At 31.7% G+C, this 5,294-nt stretch overlaps 1 non-coding gene across 1 annotated transcript; it reads left to right on the top strand.

The window, feature by feature from the left end:
* The first annotated feature begins 1,228 nt into the window (after nt 1–1,228).
* Nucleotides 1,229–1,335, top strand: LOC115303042. The gene has a single exon (XR_003913782.1). It is a non-coding gene; the product is annotated as a U6 spliceosomal RNA (small nuclear RNA).
* The last annotated feature ends 3,959 nt before the right edge of the window (nt 1,336–5,294 follow it).

Here is a 5,294-nt window from a genome sequence, read left to right as displayed (position 1 = left end):
GTTATAACTACCTTCAATTACTTTTTCCAACACTTATCCAATATTTCAGTTAAGAAAAAATGAAATAAAATAAAAACAAATACTTAAACGCAAAGTGTATGTGAAAAAATAAGAATTATTCACTTATATTTCAATTTTTGTGGAAGAATTTTCTAAAATAGAATTTTTTTGAAAATAAATAAGGGGTTTATTTTTCATTCTTTTTCTTTTTTTGCCTTGTGATTTCAAACTAGTTGGTAAAATACTAACTGAATGAACAGATAATATAATTTCAAAAACAATCTATAACTTTAGTATTGTACTTACTTGCATTTAAGAAGAAAATCTTTTCAGCTGGATTAACATTTTGTTGCCTAGGAATGCAGGCTATTGTCTAGAATTTTTATTTCCTATATATGTGTTTCGATACATCGGCTAACTTTGAAACTTGCCAGGCTACCTTAAACTATCTGGCATATAATGCATATCTACATTCTGTGACCCATATCTGTGGATTTATCATTTCATACATCCAAGATCATCAAAAACAACCTACCTTCTCAACCCAATATTGGTTCAAGGACTTAGTAATCTTGTTTAATTTGCACATTTTCACACACCACATACTTTCCTTTTCTATAATGGAGGGCAGCCAGAATTTAATTAGATCACAGAGTTCACACCACGGGATATGCAGTCTTTTACTTAGTAGCATATATTGTTTCAGATATTTACCTAGACACAATCATTAACACTATGAACAAATCACACAGAAGCCCAGAGTGTTACTGGAAGCATATTTATTTATTATTTATTGTTTTCATTTACAAAAGTACATTTACATTCTAAGTTATTAGGAGGATATAAAAAACATTATTTAAATTAAACATCTTCTAACACTAATACTAAAGCACAAAATACAATTACATGGTGAAATGTATGTGTTTCTTAGGACTTCTCAAATGCAAAAGAACCACAAAATTTTATCATTCTCTTTTTTCTAACCTAGGTTATTTTTCTTTGTTTCCATGAAACATCATACACAATTTATCCTTAATACTATAAAAAACATCTGAAACCTTACACATATGAAATTAATTTGGATCTTTTCATTCTTCATTCAAAACAGATGGTTTTTGTTAATTTAAAAATGTCCATGTCATTATCATCTTGATGAATACTTTGTTTTCACATGATCTTTCATTTTATCAATTCATTACATTGTAGAAGTATTAAAAAGTTTGTTTTGGTGCTCGCTTCGGCAGCACATACACTAAAATTGGAACCATACAGAGAAGATTAGCATGGCCCCTGCGCGAGGATGACACGCAGATTCGTGAAGCGTTCCATATTTTTAGGCACCACTTAATGTTGACAGAATACTTTGGTTCTGTATTGGACTGTTTTTGCTATAAACTGTAATCAGAGCAATAATATATATCTACTTTTTCATTATTTTCATGGTATTTCTGTGAATTAGATATGAATAGTTTTTGTTTGGGGGAGGTGGGGTTTGGGTTAATTGAAATAGTTGTCTTGCTTTATGGTTTCATTATGACTTTTTTAATAGATAGTAAAAACCGGGACCTAGCTTACCCAAACCCGTCATTAGACCATTTGGGTGTTGTGGTCCAGCATTAAATATTCTTTTCAACAATGATTATCATAGTTGGAAGCACCAAAAAAGAAAAGCAACAACAACCCCAACACACCTTAACCTGTATGTTTTATTTGGGAAGAAAGATTGTGACTGATGAAACATGTTGAATAAAGTGTATGTGTTTAAAAAAAAAAGTTTGTTTTGACATGTTGAACAAAACTAGTGCATTTTAACATTGCAATCACTTCATAAAAAAATAAAGGCTTGCAACTTAAGCTCCTAAACACTTATATAACTAAAATAAAAAAATATAACAATAAATGGAATTGCTTTAAGATGTGTCATATTTGTGGAAAAATGCAAAAGGTACCATCTGCAATTTTAAGATGCAGAATTTTCTTGGTAAAAATAAATATTTTTGTGTGTCTCAAACTTGGGATAAATTGCATGATATTAAAATCCAAATGATTTAAGAACAACATTACATAGGAAAGACTATAACAATGTAATCACATTGGAGACATTTGTAAAATATTTCCCATACTGTAATGGTTTATTTCTGTATTTTATGTCTATTGCTTATTAGTTATTTAAAAGTGAACCAGATGAATTGTTTTTTTTAGGGAAGAGGGTAGAAAATATTTATAGAAGATAAAACAAAACAAAAAAGAGTTATTGATAGGAGCATCACTGTTAACATTTCTTATATGATTAATCCCCCCATACAATTTTTGGCTATAGAGGTATCTGAGAACTTATTAGTTCAACTTATTTTCAGGTTAGGAAGGAAAATATGAAGGCATTAAATCAGAAATCCTCATATTTTGGTTTATTTCAATTATGTGGATTGTATTTGAAGAGTGAAAGTGGTTTGCATGTTTATTTTGATTTGGCTTGGTTTTCTCTAAAATAGAGATTTTTTAATGGAAAAGAGAATTTTTATATGGTGTTTGTGTTGAAGTGTTTGGTTTCATTTAATATAACTTATTGTTGTAAGCACAAGGAAACTAAATAGCAGATTTATTTTTCAGAGATGCTTCTAAGCCTCAAATCTGTTAACTTCCTTTTCACTAGCAGATATTATTAATAAAAGCTTCCATTTGAACTCCTAAACACATTTATTTTTTATTCATGAGTATATTATACAAGCCTGCAACTTGTTTCATTCAAACCTGGGAAAAAGTAAAGTAAATCAAATAAACTAACATGCTCATGCAATTCTAAATCTTGGTCAACACTCACTATATTTCAAAGTTGTAGGAAAAGATTGGTGTTCTACTATTTTCACAGTGAGGTGTGTGTACACATTTTTTAAGTAGCCAATTTTTAAGTAGCAGACACATGGTACTCTGCAAGTAGTAATTTAGGTTGACTGTTGAGTCAACTATTACAGAACTTTCCGTTTGGTGATTTTTTGTTGTTGTAATCTATGGAATATGTCACACTTTATTAAAGGTAAATGTTGACTGAAATGCTAGTGTTATCTTAAGAACTCTCAAATCAATTTTGAATAGTAATTAGAAGAGATTACAATTACTCTTGGCTGGAATACTTTAGGACTAAAAATCTTTCTTTTGGTATCAGGTTCTATCCACTTTTCATTACTAAATAAGCTTAGCAACAATTTACGATCTTTTGAATGAACACACGAGAAACTCAATGACTTATACCATCATATATCAACTATTTCATTTTATTTCACTCTAGCTTTTATTAAGGTATGATTGACTAAAGGTATATTTAGGTTGTACAATCTGATTTTTTAAAGGGATCTACATTATGATGGTTTAATATGTATATGCCTTTTGAAATGCAATCAAGTTAACACATCCATTAGCTCACCTCACATGGTACCTTTTTTTGTTGTTGAAAATACTTAAGACCTAATCTCCTAGTAAATATCAAATATACATCAACTCTTAGTAAAATACATTTTAATGTTTTCCTAGAGTGTGCCATATATGGAGAATCTGAACAGATCCAATAGATAGCTAAGTCTTTGTAATCCGTTTTCACTTTCACTTGCTGTACCATTTCCTTTAAACATGTTTCCTGTAATATCCTTTTTTGTTTGATCCCTAAAGGAGTATGGTCTCATCCATAGGCCATAGTATAGCTGGATGTTTAACCCATCACTGTTGTGCTATTAAACTGTAAGCAAAATGTTACATTTATTTTTTCAACAATTGGGTATGCATATTCCTTTACTCTGACCTTTTGTAGATGAGACATTTTGCTGAATGGGTTGTGGGACGTGGTGGAAGCACAGAACAACCTACAATGAGGAGGAGGAAAGTGGAAGAGCAGTACCGTGTGTACTGGAACGTGAAAAGCTTTAGCCATTAGAGAATAGAAAAGAACAGTTTCTTGGGGAAGGTCAACTAAGAGAAAGTGAGCATGCTTGAATAGAAACCATGAAAAGTTGTTTTGGTATAATAGCATTTGCATTGTAATCCTTGATGACTTCTTTAGTTTTGTTTTGAACCTTTAAATCTATGAAGAGCACTATAAAAATATTGATCATTTGTCTTTTAAGTAACCCTTTAAAGTACATTCCAAGCTTACATTTTCCTCATGATCTGAGGATCATGAAATGTGTTGAGCCAATAAAATATAATACTTCTGATTTTTCAGTACTTTCCATATGCAGTTATTCACTCCCTTCACTGCCAAGTTCTTGGGTTTGGCCAATGATCATCCCTGCCCTAATCTAAGCTCAGTGCATTTGCATCTCCAAAAAAGCATCCCTCTGAGTGGATATGTCCCCATCTGAAAGAGTGAATCAACACACAGAGGTTTTATACCACTTACTTAACGTGTCTTAAGTAGTTTGTTGTTCACTGAGCTGTTTCTCTCCATTGATATTTTGGTGAACTATTTCATCTCAAAAAGATCAGCAAAAGGTGCACAGATGACCATGCTGACCCTGTCATTAAAGGGAGAGCGCTTCATGTTAGATAGTTTTAATTTACCTGGGAATACTTTGCAGGAAATGTTCCAGAAAATAGTAGGTAAAGATCTATAAACATTTAGGCATTGGTAAAAGTCCTCCATCATTATAGAAGTTATCATAAACACAACATTAGATTGGGGAGGTTTGCAAACACTTATGGAAATCATCTGCAAGCAATGTTCTTTGGATCTACTGTGACCTCAGGGGATTAGCAGAAAGCAGAAGAGAATTTGCTAACATACTACGTCTGGTGTGCCACACACACATTTTCACAGTAGCTATGTTTTAGCAATTTATTTGTTCCGTCATTCCAGGTTCTATAAAATGCAACCCTGCTGTTCCAAGAGCATGCACATATTTGAGAGCGTGCATGAACAAAGACTTTGAGAATTATTGGCCTACGGCATCCAAATTGTCATTAGCCTATTTTACAAGGGATGATAATCAAACATTGAGTGGAATAAGATAAAGATAATTAGCCAACAGGAATGTATAGCTAGGTTTCTGGCACAAAAAAAAGTAAGAAAAATATTTTAAAAATCGAAGGTGTTTTTTTTAACAGATAAGCAAATATCTAAAAAATAATACATCAAAATCATTTCTCTTCTGTCAAGAAATGGGTTATTTAAAGCTTGCATTTTTATAAAATGGAAAAGCTTTAATGAAGAACAATTTAGATCATTTGAACCCAGTTGAGAAGTGGTAATTTATCTGGCTACTTGCTCAAACCCTGTGGGAAGGTGAGCTGCCCAGCTTTTTTAG

Source organism: Suricata suricatta, chromosome 1 (genome assembly GCF_006229205.1).
Source record: "Suricata suricatta isolate VVHF042 chromosome 1, meerkat_22Aug2017_6uvM2_HiC, whole genome shotgun sequence".
Classification (NCBI taxonomy): Eukaryota; Metazoa; Chordata; class Mammalia; order Carnivora; family Herpestidae; genus Suricata; species Suricata suricatta.
This window is presented reverse-complemented; position numbering and strand designations above follow the sequence as displayed.